Below are 17826 nucleotides of genomic sequence, written 5' to 3'. Positions count from 1 at the left end.
AGCTAATTTGTTAGAGACGTGCCATGTGGGCAACTGGCTTGGAGAGACCAGGGTTCTGAGACACGTGGAGACAAGCCGACCACTGGTCAGACCACCAGGAGACTCACCCAGTGTGTGAAGACGCTGAGGGAGGAGGGACGTAGATGGGACCCCCTGATCCTTCAAGGGACCTTCTTTCAGGGATATTTAAGAGCTGTGGGGTCAGGGATCAACATGTAAGGGGGGCAGTGGGTCAGGCATGGGCCCTCCTGTTGGCTCAGACCCCTCCTGTCCTTGGAGCAACCATGGGGCAGGCAGGAGGATTGGGGGCATGGAGGGAGGGGAGCCCTGGGCTCGGGTCCAGAGCACCATCTAGAAGATTCAGGGGTTTAGGGATTTCTGTCCCAGGGAACCAACTACATTCCTGTCCCACATCCATCTGTCATCAGCTTTGCGACTCCGGGAAAGTCACTTACAATCTCAACATTTTAGTGCCATGTACCATAAAATATGGTTCACAGCACCTGCCATGAGTTCCCCACGGGGCTGATGTGGGGATCACAGGAGATGATGACAGATATTCTTCACAAGCTCTAAAGCATCACACCCATAACCTTCCCCACTCCCCTGCCCTGTGGCATCCAGGTCCCCTCTCTGGAGGCAGCACTACCACATTTCTTGCTTATTCTTCCAGACATTTAATATTTGCACACTTAGGTAGCACTTACGAAGTAACCATCATTTTTCATCAGGGTCTACCTGATTTGCTGTATTAAGCTTCATCATGTAATACTAATAAGTGGGCCCTACTGACATTTCCATTATCACAGAACAAGGAACTGAGGACAGAGGGTCTGCATAACTTTCCCAGGTTCATGTGGCTTCTGGTATGATTTGAATCCAGACCATCAGGCACCAGCCCCCACTCTGTCGGTCACTGTGCTGTGCTCCCTTTCTGTATTATCTCACTAAATAAAGTCATGTCCCCGTGCAGTCAGCCTGCTGGCTATTTTAAGTGCACACCACATTGCAACACCCTCTTCTCAGCCCAGCTTCGATTCACTTGACTCCCCTAGACTCCCCTAGGAGGCTGGTGAACAAAGAGAAGAGATGTGTGACCTGGGAATGAATTGACACCTCTGCATGGTCTTCTCCCAGCAACATATCAATAGTTCTCTCAGTTTTTGTTGTGTTTTCCAGGATCATGACTCGGGTACCAAGAAGAAAAGGAAGATTATAAAGGAATCAAACACAGGATGCACAAGAATATCATCTGCGATCAAGATAATCTGCTGGCCATCCGCAGCGGTGGTTCAGGCACATCAGAATCAGCATCTGGCCAAACAACAGGGTAGGGACACAAATAGCACCCCCACTAACCACTCCATTGAAGGTACTGTGGAAATAATACCAGCAAGTAGATTCAGGAGCAATGGCTGTAGTTTGTACAGCAGAGCCTGGATCTGGCTGAGGGAGGATTGGGCAGGGAAGGTGCCCACTCAGAGCCCGTGCAGCCACTGCCCGCTCTTAGCCAGGCCTTAGTCCAAGCTGCTCAGATGATTGGTCAGTTTCTAGTCAGTGAGACCCTGCGGGCATGTAAACCTCATCTGTTAAGCCACCAAAACACCAACCCAGTAGACCCTGTTCCCAGCTAATGAATATTAACTGCTCATCATCCAGGTTTGATCAGTTGAAGATGATGCTAATTCTCTGTGCAACTGTCATGTGGGCAGTTGGTTTGGACTGTCCTGGGTTTTGAGTCAGTTAGGGAGTCAAGTAGACTACTGGTCATTCAGGGTGGTCACCTGACCACCAGGAAGTCTCACTGCAAATCAGCTGCTAGAATCAAGTGCTGAGGGGGAAGGGAGGGGAGATGCACACATATTTGGATACCCCGGTCCATCAGGGGGTCTGCATTTGGGGGAAAGACATTGTATTTGGGGTCAGGGATTGAAACGTAGAGGCAGGAGGTGGGTCCAGATTTGAGCCATTCTCTTGGGCCAGGCACCTCCTCCGAGTACCAGCTGTCTCCCTGCAGCATCCTTGGGGCAGGAGGATGTGGGAAAGGGAGCGAGGAGAGCTCTTGGTTTGTGTATCCAGGCCATGATCTCATGTCCATGTGTTCAGGAATCTCTATCCCTCCCCTGCCTCAGACCCATCACTCATCAGTGTTGTGACTCTGGGCAAGTTACTCAATCTGTCTAAATTTCAGTGCCCTGAACCATAAAATATGGGTCACAGCCCCTACTCTGCCCACCCCACAGTGCATCACAAGAAATAATATTCTTTCCATGAGCTCTAAAACGTCTTACTCATGTCATCAATGTGAAAAAGTAGGCTCTATCCTCCTGTTTGTAGCCTCCTAGATGCCCTTTCTGGAGACGACCTACTTATTCTTCCAGGCATTTAATACTTGAACATTTATGTAGGTAGCACTTATGAAGTACCCATCGTTTTTCTTCAGGCTTTGTATTTACTAATGTTTAGCCTCAGAACATAATACGAATAAGCAGGTCCTACTAATATTTCCATATCACTGGCCAGGGAACTGAGAAACAGAAGGGCTAAGTTACTAACCTTCCCAGGTACACGTGGCGTTCTAATAGGATTTGATTTCAGGCCATCAGGCACCAGCACCCATACTCTCCCTCTTTGTGTTGTGCTGACTTTGTACTTGTCTCATGTAAATAAAGTTATTTTCCCCATGTGATGAGCCTGTTGGGTATTTTAAGTGCACGCTCAAATGCAAGGTCCATCTTCATAAGCCCTACTTTGATTCAGGGGACTCCCCGGGCAGCTAGTAATAAGGAGATCTTAAGTTTCACCTGTGAATAAGTTAAGACTTTTGCCAGGAAGATGTCAACACCTCTCACTATTGTGAATGTATTTCCTAGGAACTTGTTTCAGGAATATGAAGAGAAAAAGACAAGGATTCAAACCAAGGATACATATGGGGATTGATCCTCCGTGAAGAAAATATACTGGCTGGCCCTCACCGTCATTCAACAGCTCAAAATGAACATCTAGTCCCAAAGGGTTGAGCCTCAACTATCATCCCATACAAGCCACTCCATTGAAGTCACTGTGAGAATTCCATCCTGAAACTGATCAAGAGTAATGACTATAAAAATGTTGTCATATTATCCTTTGATTGAGATATAATTCACATTCCATCAATTCACATTTTTTTTTTAACTGTGTGATTCAGCTGCTTTTAGTGTACTCAGGTTTTGCAATCAACATCTCTAATTCCAGTACATTTTCATCATCCCCAAGAGAAACCTCATACCTAGTATCAGTCATTCTCATTCTGTCCTCCCCTTTCACCCCAGCCCTGGGTCTTTCTGTCTCTATTGATTTTCCTATGCTGGACATTTCATATGAAAAGAACCACACAATGTGCGGACTTCTGTGTCTGACTTTTGCAGTAAGCAAAATGTATTCAAGGTGCATCCAGGTTGTAGCATGTATCTGTCCTTCACCCTTTTAATGGCTGAATAATATTCATTGTATGGATATAACACATTTTAGTTTTCCATTCCTCAGTTGGTGAATAGTTGGGTTGTTTCCACTTTTTGACTATTATGAATAATGATACGACAATGTAACACTCATGTACAAATTTTTGTGTGAACATATGTTTTTTATTTCTCCTGGACATATACCTGGGAGTGGAGTTCCTGGGCTGTACTGTATCTCTGTGTTGAACTTTTTGAGGAACGGCCAAACTATTTTCTTTTTCATATTTGCACCAGCGATGCTTGAAAGTGCCAATTTCCCCACATCATTGCCAACCCTTGTTTTTAAAAAAATTATATGGCACAATACTGGGTATGAAGTGGTATCTCACTGTGGTTTCAGTTTGCATGATTTTGACTAATAATTTTGGACATGTTTTCATGTGCTTATTGGCAATTTGTGTCTCTTCTTTGGAGCAGTATCTATGCAGATTCTTTTTCTCATTCTTAAAATTTGGTTATTTGACATTTTATTGAGTTGCCAGTGTTCTTTACATATTCTGAATACTAGTCTCTATCTGATATATGACTTGCAAACATTTTCCTTCATTCTGAAGGTTGTATTATGTCTTTCTTGATGCTGTTCTTTGAAACACAAAGGATTTTAATTTTGATAAAGTCCAATTTCTTTTTCCTTTTGTTGCCTGTGCTTTTGCTATCATATTTAAGAGTTCATTGCCAAATCCAAGACTATGAAGATTTACCTCTTTTTTTCTTCAGAACTTTGTATAGTTTAACTCTTATATTTAACTCTTTCATCCATTTTAAATTCACAGTCTATTTTGTCTGATATTGGTATAGACACTCCTGCTCTCTTTTGGTTACTATTTGAGTTTTCTCACTGAGGTTGGAATTCCTTTTTCTATCCTTTAACTTTCAACCTGCTTGAGTCTTTTTTTTTTTTTTTTTTGTGGTACGCGGACCTCTCACTGTTGTGACCTCTCCCGTTGCGGCGCCAGGCTCCGGACGTGCAGGCTCAGCGGCCATGGCTCACAGGCCTAGCTTCTCCGCGGCATGTGGGATCTTCCCTGACCGGGGCACGAACCCGTGTCCCCTGCATCGGCAGGCGGACTCTCAACCACTGCGCCACCAGGGAAGCCCCTGCTTGAGTCTTTTGATCTCAATTAAGTCTCTTGTAGACAGCATATAGTTGGATCATATGTTTTTACCTATTCCGCCAATCTCTGTATTTTGATTGGAGAGTTTAATCCATTTATATTTAAAGTAACTGCTGACAAAAAAAAAGACTTATTTCTGCTATTGTGCTGTTTCTTTTCCATCTGCCCAAAGCTTTTTTGCCCCTCATTTCCTGAATTCCTATCTTTCGTTGTGTGTGTTTAGCTGATTTCTTACAATAAAATATTTAAATGACTTTCTCACTTCCTTTTGGGACTATTGTATAGCTATTTTCTTTGTGTTTACCATGGGGAGTACCTTTAATATCCTAAAATTAAAACACTCTAATTTGAATTTATACCAGGTTAAACTCAACAACATCCAAGTTCTTGAAGCTAAAAGAGCATCCTACTATCTCAATGCAAAAGACCTTCTCCAAGACACACTGCAGTTTCTGCCTGGCTGGGACATTGCCCCAGAGTGGGGTTAAGTTTAAGGAGTCGAAGGAGGCATACATTTCCATCCTCTGGATCACTGCTCACCAAAAAATACATAATGCCAGGCACATATGTAATTTTGAATTCTCTAATGAACACACCAGGAAAATGAAAATGGTGAAGTCAATGTAAATAATAGATTTTTAATTCAGTATCTGCAAAGTGTTAGAATGTTTACATGTGGCACGAGAAATGTGGTCATATTACGAGGGCTTGAGAGCCGCATGGGGCAAGATAGAGGACAAAGAGCATGCACTTGAAACTCTAAGAAGTGAACGCTAACAGGCAGATGGGGCCTGGAAGTCCAAAGTTGAATAACAGCCCATAACAGGGTGATTATGGTGGGGTTTTTTCCTGCCTCTGTCTCCCAGCTTAGGCAAGGCACGCAAAGTCCAGCAACAGCTGAAAGTTAAAACCATCGGATCAACCTTTTATTTCTAGCCAGACAAGTGAGAAAGTGGGGGGCTTGGATGTTGAGGAGTGAGGGGGTCATCCCCATTGGTCTTTTTCTCCCCAGTTACCACATCTCCCCTGCAACCTCAGTGATGGCAGAGGCCTTCACTGAGAAATGGCCTGTGTCTCTGGACAAAGGAACAGGTTAAGAGGCTCCTATTGTCTGAAGAGTGTGGGGGCATGCCCGTTATTTTCCTTTCTTTTCTCTTGCTATTTAAATTGACAAGAACAGATACTACACTTGATCTTAGCCAAAAGGCTGAGATGAAATAGACAAAATAAACTTTAAGCTAAAATTACTGTCAAGTATAAATTTTACTAATCTAGTAATTCCAAAGGACCAAAGAGCAGGGCAGTGGCTTTATTGAGAACCCAGGATTTTCGAGTGTCCACCGTGCTCAGTCACTTTTAAATCATCAGCACAGCCCTATAATTCAGAGATTTAGGTGAAGTGACTTGCCCAGCGTCACACAGCTAAGTGAGAGTCTTCTGGGACCAACAGTAACTTTTGCAAAGGCGTATCTCGCTATACTTAATCACTGCCACCATCTGACACTCACATTCTTTCTTTTTATACTAGTCTGTTTCCTTGGGTCAAAGAATCCGACCCCTGAATTAAGGTTAAATAGCAATTAGTGGCAGATCAAAAGCCAAAATCGCTTCAAGATATTCTTTTAATTCCCCCAGGTAATGCCTTTAGTCACAAAAATATAGAACAATATAGAAAATTACAAGTCAAGTGACCTTAGTGTTCACATGGAAGCACTAATACATTTTAATGTACCATGATCATATTAAAATAGAAATAACTATGAAACATTTTCTGCGGAGAAGCAGCCCCTGCGGCAGGCAGCAGAAAGGGACAGGAAGGCTGCATGGCGCCCAGGCCCCCAGTGGCCTAGGTCTCACCCCGCAGCGCACTGTTGATGCGCCGGAACGCTGCTTCCTTCTCGGAGTCTAGGTCTTCAGCGGCAACAGGGAAACCCAGCTCAGGGCCTGGGGGCAGCCTCAGAGGCTCCCCTTGCCGGTGCGGCAACAGAGGAATCCTGCGTTTTCGGGGCCTGGGACTGTCAGATGTGCGGGAGCCCTTCCTCCAGGGCCCTTTCTGCCCTCTTGTCTCTGCATCTTTGTCAGGCTGGTTTTTCCTCTGGGAAACCACCAGAGCTGCAGAGGGCGATGGAGGGCCCTCCTTGCTCCCTTTCTTTGCAGACTTCTGGGGCAGCCCTTGCGGTATGGCGGGACCCCTCCTTCTCTTCACTGGCGGGAAACCTCGGGTGGAGCTATATGAGCTCGTGATGGCGTTTCTTTGGGGGCAGGAGCTCATACAAGTGGTCTACAGTTTCCTGGTGGATCTGTCTTCTGCCCTCTTGGCGTGGAGGTCTCTCTGCAGAGGTTCAGGCCTGGGCACGAAGAAAGAGCCCCCCAGGGGCCTAAATGCAGATCGTGCGCCCCCGGTGTCATCGGGGCCGCTTCTCTGGTCTTCGTTCCTCCCTGTGACTGTGGGGACTTCCTCCTGCTCGGCCATCCCTTGCCCGCTCTCTCCCAGGGCCCTCAACACCACCTTCTCTGTGCTGTAGTTGTAGTTCGGGACAGAGCTGGGTGTCGTGGCCGGCACTGGCTGCCCCTGCGCCACACTGACAGTGACTGTGTCCACTGCGGACACTGAGCTGCGGGACGTCGTGGAGGTGCGAGCACCCATCTCTGCCTTCTTCCGATGGCCTCGCCTGCAGATGGAGATAAGGATCCCCATAAGGAGTGCAGCGTCTGCGGGATGGTAGAATGGGGTCTCAGAGACTCTGTGGCAAAGCGTAGATGCAGAGTCACTGGACACTTGTGGGCTGGCCTGCGAGAGGATAGCCGGCCATAGACAGCTGGGTGACCCGGGCCGGCCACGGGAAGTCGGTGGGCGCGGGGAGCGGGCTGGGGGCAGCCGAGCCCTCCTGGCAGGTGCTGCCCCAGTGCCCGGGGCGAGGGTGAGGGGCAGGGCCTACCTAAGTAACTGACCCTAGAGAACTTGGGTGATGTTGGTCCTTGGTTAGAGAGCTGGGCTCCGAGCACTCTCCTTCAGCTGCCAACTCGGCCAAAAGCGGAGTGCGCTCTCTTTGGCCTGTTGCTGGGAAGCAGCTCTGAAACCTGTGAGCGAACAATGGGCGTGCGTTGGCGGGGCGCAAAAGTTTAGGGAGGGGTGGCGCATGCGCAGAGTACACGTCAGGCCCTGGGGCGCACAGGTGAGGATGCGCGCCCCTGGACCGTCTAGCGCTTCTGAATCTCCCGGGGGTCTGAGGGCTGGACGTGTTTGCCTTGAGGGTGATGAGCTTCTTGGCAGGGCAGCTGCCCCTTCTCTCCCGGCCGGCTCTAACTGTACAGGATGGGTCCCCGGCCACCAGAGCAGGAAAGCTGGAGAGCAGGGTACCTGGCTCAGCAGCCGCCGCCCGAGGTGGCAGATTTGGCATCAGCGCCTGTGCGTCCGCCTGCCCTCCCACCTGGTAACATTGGAGGAGAGAGCCGCTAAGAACAGAAGTGCAAAAAAAAAAAAAAAAAAAAACCCAGAAGTGCCCAAGCCAACCAGATCCTGCTGGGGTGACAACTGAAGGGGGATAAATGACTGAACAAAAATTAAGTCTCAGAGACATGTGAAACAATATTGCAAGTTCTAACTCTTGTGCCGTTGGAGGGTCTGAAGGAAAGGTGCAGAAGAAAATATATGAGGAAAAGAATAGTTGAAAACGTCACTGATTTCAAGACACAGACCTAAGCTCAGAAAGCCTCACCCTGACACACAACCTGATAAAAAAGCCAAGGTGAAGAATAATCTTGTATAACCGACCTGTTATACATCACAGAATGTCAACTTGAAGGACTGTGATTTCTCATCAGAAAACAGAGACCAGAAAAGAATGGAATAACATCTTTAAAGTATTAAAGGAAAAGACCAACCAGGATATGATATCCTTAAAGCAAGGATATCCTTAAAGACTGAAAGTCAAACAAAAGCCAAAATGAAGTCTGATGGAGATGAGAGAAAACTAAGAGAATTCATCACCAGACAATTTGCTATAACAATATTACATGAAAGGAACTTCTTCAGGCTGAAGTGAAATGACACAAGAAAGAAGTAAGCTTGCAACTTCAGGAACAAAGGAAGGGCAACAAAAATGGCAAGTATCTGGAAAAATTATCCTCTTACATTATTTTGTATATGTATGACTTTTTTTTTTTTTGGCCACGGCTGCGTGGCCTGCGGGATCTTAGTTCCCCTACCGGGGACTGAACCCGGGGCCCCAGCAGTGAAAGTGCTGAGTCCTAACCACTGGACCGCCAGGGAATTCCCTGTATATGTATGAAAAAAGGATACCACAGTCTCAGAGGGTGGCGTTGACGTCATATAAAGGTGACACGTATGACAGCTATAACAAAGAGTGGAAGGTAAAAGAATCTATATGGATGTAAGCCTGCTGAATTTTATTTAATTGGTAAAATATTAACTCTAGACTGTGAAACAATATGTATACATAGTGTTATTCCAAGAACAATTAAAAATGACAAACTCAAGAAAATTGGATAACCTCAATAGTCCTATATTTAGGAATTGTGGACAAGATAGCTAAAACATTCACATATGTGTTTTGTGAAAAGTTTTTCTCTTGGTTAATTGCCTAGGAGTGGGTTTTTGGGTCATATGGTAAGTATGGCCCTCTCAGCCAGCCCTGGCCACCACTTCAGGTGTCACCCCAGCAGGATCTGGATGGTGTGGGCACTTCCGTTCTTAGCGACTCCCCTCCAGTGCCGCCAGGGGAAAGGGCAGGAGGACGCAGAGGCACTGCTGCCAAAGCCGCCGCCTCTTGTGGGAGCTGCACAGCCAGCGACCTTGCTCCACTTTGCTGGGCGGGGATCCCGTCCAGTACAGTTAGTTACCCCGACAGCACTGGGGCACGGCCAGGGGAGAAGGGCCAGCTGTCCTGCCAAGAAGCTCATCACCCTCAAGGCAAACACGTCCAGCCCTCAGACCCCCGGGAGATTCAGAAGCGCTAGACGGTCCAGGGGCGCGCATCCTCACCTGTGCGCCCCAGGGCCTGACGTGTACTCTGCGCATGCGCCACCCCTCCCTAAACTTTTGCGCCCCGCCAACGCACGCCCATTGTTCGCTCACAGGTTTCAGAGCTGCATCCCAGCAACAGGCCAAAGAGAGCGCACTCCGCTTTTGGCCGAGTTGGCAGCTGAAGGAGAGTGCTCGGAGCCCAGCTCTGTATTCACGGACCGACCTCACCCAAGTTCTCTAGGAGCAGTTACTTAGGTAGGCCCTGCCCCTCACCCTCGTCCCGGGCACTGGGGGACCAGCACCTGCCAGGAGGGCTCGGCTGCCCCCAGCCCGCTCCCCGCGCCCACCGACTTCCCGTGGCCGGCCCGGGTCACCCAGCTGTCTATGGCCGGCTATCCACTCGCAGGCCGGCCCACAAGTGTCCAGTGACTCTGCCATCTGCGCTTTGCCACAGAGTCTCTGAGACCCCATTCTACCATCCCGCAGACGCTGCACTCCTTATGGGGATCCTTATCTCCATCTTCAGGCGAGGCCATCGGAAGAAGGCAGAGATGGGTGCTCGCACCTCCACGACGTCCCGCAGCTCAGTGTCCGCAGTGGACACAGTCACTGTCAGTGTGGCACGGGGGCAGCCAGTGCTGGCCACGACACCCAGCTGTGTCCTGAACTACAGCACAGAGAAGACGGTGTTGAGGGCCCTGGGAGAGAGCGGGCAAGGGATGGCCAAGCAGGAGGAAGTCCCCACAGTCACAGGGAGGAACGAAGACCAGAGAAGCCCCAATGACACCGGGGGCGCACGATCTGCATTTAGGCCCCTGGGGGGCTCTTTCTTCGTGCCCAGGCCTGGACCTCTGCAGAGAGACCTCCACGCCAAGTGGGCAGAGGACAGATCTGCCAGGAAACAACAGACCTCTTGTATGAGCTCCTGCCCCCAAAGAAACGCCATCACGAGCTCATATAGCTCCACCCGAGGTTTCCTGCCAGTGGAAAGAAGGAGGGGTCCCGCCATACCGCAAGGGCTGCCCCAGAAGTCTGCAAACACAGGGCGCGAGGAGGGCCCTCCGTCGCCCTCTGCAGCTCTGGTGGTTTACCAGAGGAAAAGCCAGCCTGACAAAAATGCAGAGGCAGCAAGAGGGCAGAAAGGGCCCTGGAGGAAGGGCTCCTGCACATCTGACAGTCCCAGGCCCCGAAAACGCAGGATTCCTCTGCTGCCGCACTGGCGAGGGGAGCCTCTGAGGCTGCCTCCAGCCCCTGAGCCGGGTTTCCGGGTCACCGCCGAAGACCTAGACTCCGAGAAGGAAGCAGCGTTCCGGCGCATCAACAGAGCGCTGCGGGGTGAGACCTATGCCATCGGGGACCTCGGCAGCTCTCCCCAGCGTAGGAAACGGAAAGCTCCAGCCTTTGCCTCTGCTCCAGGCCCCCCAGCTTCGAGCGGTCCCGCACAAGCATCTTCTGGGGGTGGTTCATCCAGAAATTCCACCGTGGGCACCCATGCCAGCACACAGCTGGGTTTTGGGAGCAGAGCTGCTGCCCTAGATCTGAGCTGCATGTTTGCAGCTCTCAGCGTGACATCAAGAAAGAGGGGGCCCCCGAGCACCACACACAGCAATGGGGGCAGCGTGGGCCTGAACTCCTGGGACCCTCCTCACCAGAGCCACCCCATGGTGACCACGGGACCCAGACCTAAGAAGAAGACTGGGTTTGGGGGCACTACTGCCCCCATTTTAACTCACATCCCTGGGGGCCCTGACTGGCAGCAGCGAGGAACCACCGCCTGTGGCAGCTCTCCCCAGCAGAGGAAACGGAAAGCCCCAGCCTTTGCCTCTGCTCCAGGACCCCAGCTTCGGGCAGCCCCGCACAAGCATCTTCTGGGTGTTCATCATCCAGAAATTCCACCGTGGGCACCCATGCCAGCACACAGCTGCGTTTTGGGAGCAGAGCGGCTGCCCTAGATGATCTGAGCTGCATGTTTGCAGCTCTCAGCGTGACATCAAGAAAGAGGGGGCCCCCGAGCACCACACACAGCAATGGGGGCAGCATGGGCCTGAACTCCTGGGACCCTCCTCACCAGAGCCACCCCATGGTGACCACGGGACCCAGCACTAAGAAGAAGCCTGGGTTTGGAGGCACTACTGCCCCCATTTTAACTCACATCCCTGGGGGCGCACCCAGGCAGGGCCCCCCTACTTCCAGCGGAGGGCGCAGCCCATGCCCAGCCAAGGCTGACTTTAGGGGTGTGTCGGTTCCGGCCTCTACTCCTATCAGCCTCAGCTCCGCAGTGGGCACAGCAAGGTGCAGCCTTGCTCTTAGGGCCCCCTCATCACCTGCCCAGGGCGTGGCTGGACAAAAAACCACTGGGCCATCGACCAAGTCATTCTCCTCCAGGTCTCGATTCATTACCTTGGGGTTTAAGAGGAGGAAGTTGGCCTGAGCCAATAACTTTGGGGCGAGGCCATCAGTGTCCACCTCCTCCCAGGCTGGGCCTCGTGTGGACCCTGTTTCGATGTGAAACTTATAATAAAGCTTTGTTCTTGTTCTTTTGCATAATCCTCACGTGTCTGTGATCTGTAGATCAAGTGTGGAAAAGCACTGGCTTGTATGAGTGGTAACATGGAAAGCCAGACCTGTTTACAGTTTCCTGTGACCCTGCTCATGGGTTGTGAAGAGTAGCACAACAAGATGGCTACAAGGGCCCTATATTAAAAGTGTGTTTTGAGTTTAAACGATGCAGCCGGGAATAAAATGGGCCCAGAGGGAGGGGTAAACAGGGAGGGTCATCCTTGTCTGTTGTAATTGCTGCTTCCCACCCACCTCTCTGGCCTGGAGGGGGCTGGGTCATCCCGAGCACACACCAGCCGCCCATACTCTACACGTTTAGTATTTTCTAATGTAGCAGTTTCTTTGACTTTTTTTGTTTTGCTTTAATAGGTCTTAGGCAAATCATTTACATGCACATCTCACTCGGAGAGTATATGTCCATACAACCTAAAGCAATCTACAGATCCAGTGCAATCCCTATCAAAATTCCAATGACATTTTTTACATAAATAGGAAAAACAATCCTAAAATTCATATGGAACTGCAATAGACTTCAAAAGCCACAGCAATCCTGAGAAAGAAGAACAAAGCTGGAGGTAACACTTTTACTGATTTCAAATTATACTACAAAGCTAGAGTAATCAAAATAGTATGGTACTGGCATGAAAACAGACACATACACCAATGCAACAGAATCAAGAGCCGAGAAATAAATCCACACACATACAGGCAACTAATTGACAGGGATCCAAGAATACTCAACAGGGAAAAGATAGTCTCTTCAGTAAATGGTGTTGGCAAAACTGGATACCCACATGCAAAACAAAGAAAGTGGACCCCTATCTTACACCATTTGTAAAAATTAACTTGAAATGGATTAAAGACTTAAATGTAAGACCTGAAACTGTAAAACTCCTAGAAGAGAACATAAAGAGAAAGCTCCTTAACATTGGTCTTGGTGATGATTTTTTGGGTATGACAACAAAACCACAAGCAACAAAAACAAAAAGCAACCAATGGGACTACATCAAACTAAAAAGCTCCTGGAGAGCAAAAGAAACAATCAACAAAATGAAAAGGCAAACTAGGAATGGGAAAAAATATTTGAAAACCACATGTATGATAAGAGGTTAATATCCAAAATCTATAAGGAATTCAAACAACTCCATAGCAAAAAACAAACAAACAAACAAAAACAAATAATCTGATTCTAAAATAGGCAAAGCAGGGGACTTCCCTGGTGGTCCAGTGGTTAAGACTCCACACTTCCACTGCAGGGGGCATGGGTTTGATCCCTGGTCAGGGAATTAAGGCCCACATGTCATGCAGTGTGTGTAAAAAAATAAAATAAAATAGGCAAAGCAAGACTAGGAAACAACTAAGTGTCCAACAGGTGAATGGATAAAGAAAATGTGACATATAGATATAGATAGATAGATAGATAGATAGATAGATAGATATAGCTAGATAGATAGATAGATATAGATAGATAGATAGATAGATAATGGAATTTTATTTAGCCACATGAAAAGAAGGAAATCTGCCATTTGTGACAACACAGATAGACCTTGAGGGCATTATGCTAAGTGCATTAAGTCAGAGGGCGAAACATAAATACTGTATGAGATCACTTATATGTGGAATCTTTAAAAAAAAAAAAGAAGAAACAACTCACAGATACATAGAATAGACTGGTTGCCAGAGGTGGGAGGTGGGTGAAATAGCTGAAAGTGGTCCAAAGGTACAAACTTCAAGTTATAAGATAAATAAGTCCTGGGGATGTCATGTATAGTGTAGTGACTATAGCTAACAATATTGTTGTGTATTTGAAAGTTGCTAAGAGAGTAGATCTTAAAAGCTCTCATCACAAGAAAAAAATAATTTGTTACTGTGAGTGGTGATGTATGAAAAGCCATGGAAGAAGCTTAAATGCATATTGCTAGTTGAAAGAAACCGGTCTGAAAAGACTACACACTGGATGATTCCAACCATATGACATTCTGGGAAAGGCAAAACTATGAAAACAAGAGGAAATGTGGCCCCAGTGGACACCACTGTCTCTCCTTTCAGGAGCCTCCAGGTGCTGGAGACCTTCCCTCCTGAGATCCAGGTCTTCATGAAGGACTCCAGTGGCCAGGGCAAGCCTTACGCCATTGACCCTGATGACTCCATCCACGACTTGAAAGAGAAGGTTGAAGAGGCTGGAGGACCTTACATGGAGGGTCCCGGGGCCAGAAACTGTGGAATCAATAGCTTCTCAGACTGCACATCAAGGATTGTGACACCATCATGCTCGTTAAGAGAGGCCCCACATCCCCACGAGTGCCAAGATCAGGCTGTTCATTTTGCAGACTTCTATGGTCATGTCCCCCTAGCTCACCCCTTTCTACCCAGACCACTGTGCTCTTTCTGAAGCATAAATAGAAACAGAATCCTCCCCTGCTTAAAATTCTCCAATGGCTCCTATTACCTACAGAATCAAGTTCAAGTTCCTTTGCTTGGCATTCAGGGTTCTTGACCATTTAGCTCTTGCTGACCTCTCAGTCTCTCCTCGTCACTCTCAAAACATACCAGACGTGGCCAAACACTTGCAATTCCAGAACACTGAATGCTGGCTCACAACTCCATGACTTTGAGTCAACTTTCCTTCTCCCCCATGTTGTCACCATTCAAAGTTCAAACCTCTAAGTTATTGATTCTCAAAAGTACAGACCCCAGACCAGCAGAATCAACATCATCCGGGAACCTCTTTGAAATAAAAATTCTCAGCAGCTAGCCCAGAATTACCTGAGTTAGGTTCTCTGGAAGTGGGACTCAGCAATCTGTGTCTTAACAAGCCTTCCAAGTAATTCTGAGCAAATATGGAAGTTCCAGGGAGTTAACACCCCAGGGGGTAAGCCTTGGCCCATTGAAAGACAGGAACCAGCGAGTGCAGTGAGTGCATACTCCCCTCCTCCACCTCTCAGGTGGATAATTTTGAGGCACGTTCTGCATTGCTCCTTAGAGGGTCCCCAGTGGGATCAAAGCTCAGCTGCCCACAGTAGTGATCAATTTCATGATATTTCTTGGACTGTTTTTTCCTCCTTCTCAATCCCCCACACCTGTCCCTTGGGATCATTTCCCAAAACAAGTCTCATGCAAATCCTTGTCTCAGGCTCTGCATTTGGAGGAACACAAGCTAAGAGAAAACCCACCTTTATGCATCTTCCTCCTTCCTAAAACCCAGCCCACACCCTTCCTAACCACTAGCTCTTCCCCCACCGCCATAGAAATGTGCCCAACTGCGTGGCATTTCTACAAACCATAAAACCAATACACAATCGACTGCATGTTCCCCCCCCCTTTTTTTTTTTTTGTGGTACACGGGCCACTCGCTGTTGTGGCCTCTCCTGTTGCAGAGCACAGGCTCCGGACGCACAGTCTCAGCAGCCATGGCTCATGGGCCTAGCCGCTCCGCGGTGTGTGGGATCTTCCCGGACTGGGGCACGAACCCATGTCCCCTGCATCGGCAGGCGGACTCCCAACCACTGCGCCACCAGGGAAGCCCCATGTTCCCTTTTTAAATCGTTTTTTTTTTTTTTTCTTTTTTGGCCACACTGCGAGGCCTGCAGGTTCCTAAATACCAGACCAGGGGTTGAACCCTGGTCCCTGGCAGTGAAAGCCCAGAGTCCCAACCGCTGGACTGCCAGGGAATTCCCCCTTTTGAAATCTTGAAAGCTGCTGAACTCCCAGATATCTCATGAAAATGAATAATGAAATGAATCAAAACTAATATGTAAGGTCTATTGAGCAAAGTGGTGGCTACCAGTGGGGAGAAGGAAGTGGGGAGAGGCAAAATAGGAGGACGGGATTAAGAGGTACAAACTACTGTGTATAAAATAGATAAGCTACAAGGACATATTGTACAGCACAGGGAATAGAGCCAATATATTATAATAACTTCAGTTTTTCAAAGGTTTATTATTTACTTATTTATTTAATTTATTTTTGGCTGCATTGGGTCTTAGTTGCGAGACGCAGGATCTTCATTGAGGCGTGCGGGATCTTTCATTGCAGCACGTGGGCTCTTCGTTGTGGTGTGGAGGTTTCTCTCTAGTTGTGGCCTGCATGCTCCAGGGCACATGGGCTCAGTAGTTGTGGCGCGCGGGCTTAGTTGCCCTGCCGCCTGTAGGATCTTAGTTCCCCAACCAGGGATCAGACCTGTGTCCCCTGAATTGGAAGGCAGATTCTTTACCACTGAATCACCAGGGAAGTGCCTATAATAACTTTAAATGGAGTATAACCTGTAAAAATATTGAATAACAATGTTGTACACCTGAAACTGATATAGTGTTGTAAATCAATTATACTTCAAAAAAATGTTTTAAACTAAGATGTAAGGTCTGAATGTTTGAATAACTTTTGTTTGAATAACTTTTATGTTGCCTTGAAGCTCATTATCTGTCATTATAAACATAGGACAAATGTTTGGAATCTCACTTTATTGTTGACTTTGGTTTGCGAAATTGCCACTGCTCTTTAAACAGTTTTAATATAGGACTGTTTAAGGACCAGGCACTACCAAACTTTGAAAATATGGAGACTTTTAGAATTTATGTAATTAAAAATGTGATTCTTTCCGTTTGGGGTTAGCCAGTTGGAGAGTTTAAATTGAAACGTGTCATGATTGAGGGGTTTTTTTCCCCCCCAAATGGTATTTAAGACAACAAACACCCTCCACCCCACCACTTCCTCCAGCTAACACCTGGTCTTTCTCCTCCCTTTCACGACAAAGTTCTTGAAAGTGTTATCTACACTCCTGGTCTCCATCCTCCTCACCCAACTTACTCTTCAACCCCGCACCTAAGATCTGGCTTCTGCTCCCAGCTCTCCCTTACATTTCACCCACAGTGATCACCAGTAGCCTCTTGGGTGCTTCTCAGACCTATATTCCTGAACTTATCGGAAGCATTAGGCAATGTGGACAACTATTTTAAGCTCTCTGGCTTAAACAGCTACCCTTGTAGACCTCCCCACTTCCCACTCCTCCTTGTATCTTCCTCCCTTTGTTAATAGTACCCTCCATCCATTACCCAGGTACCCAAGCCAGAGAGCTGATAGCCATCCTGTCTTTTCCCTCACCTCCTACCTGTAGTCACCAAGTCCTGTTCACCCTTCCCCCAAGGTAGACCTAGAATCCCATCCCTTCTCCAGCCAAGTCCGGGTCACCTTCCCTCTCACCTGGATCACTGTACAGTGTCCTGACACCTCTCCCTACATATCTACCCCTGCCCCCTGCAATCCATCCTCCCCACAGAAGCAGCCAGACCAATCTTTCCAGAATGGTCATTTCACCTCTGGTCGCTCCTCTGATTTGCCACTGCCCTCAGGACAAAGTCAGCGCAGATTCACCTGATATGTGACCCACTGGATCACTTTCTCTTTCCTAGAACAATGTTTCCACTTGGCTATCAAAACACACTCCGGATTTTTCTTCCACCTCCCTGGCTACTCCTTCGCATTCTTGTTTGCCGGATGCTTGCCTCTCCCCAATCACTTAATACTATTAAGTGTTTCAGGGCCCAGTCACTGGTCCTTTTCTTGCCTTGTTCTATACTCACTCCCTTGGTGAACCCATCCAGCCTCATGGCTTTAAATATATCTATGCTGGTCATTTGTATCTCAACCCCAGACTTCGTCCCTGAAA

The 17826-nt window shown here is 47.9% G+C and overlaps 2 pseudogenes; both read right to left on the bottom strand.

The window, feature by feature from the left end:
• The window catches only part of LOC125963844 (UDP-N-acetylglucosamine--peptide N-acetylglucosaminyltransferase 110 kDa subunit-like), a 232997-nt pseudogene that overhangs the window by 54806 nt on the left and 160365 nt on the right, over nucleotides 1-17826 (bottom strand).
• Nucleotides 5729-5834, bottom strand: LOC125964143 (uncharacterized; annotated as a pseudogene).

Source organism: Orcinus orca, chromosome 3 (genome assembly GCF_937001465.1).
Source record: "Orcinus orca chromosome 3, mOrcOrc1.1, whole genome shotgun sequence".
Taxonomy (NCBI): domain Eukaryota; kingdom Metazoa; phylum Chordata; class Mammalia; order Artiodactyla; family Delphinidae; genus Orcinus; species Orcinus orca.
Note: the sequence above shows the minus strand (reverse complement) of the source record. Positions and strands in the feature narration are given on the sequence as shown.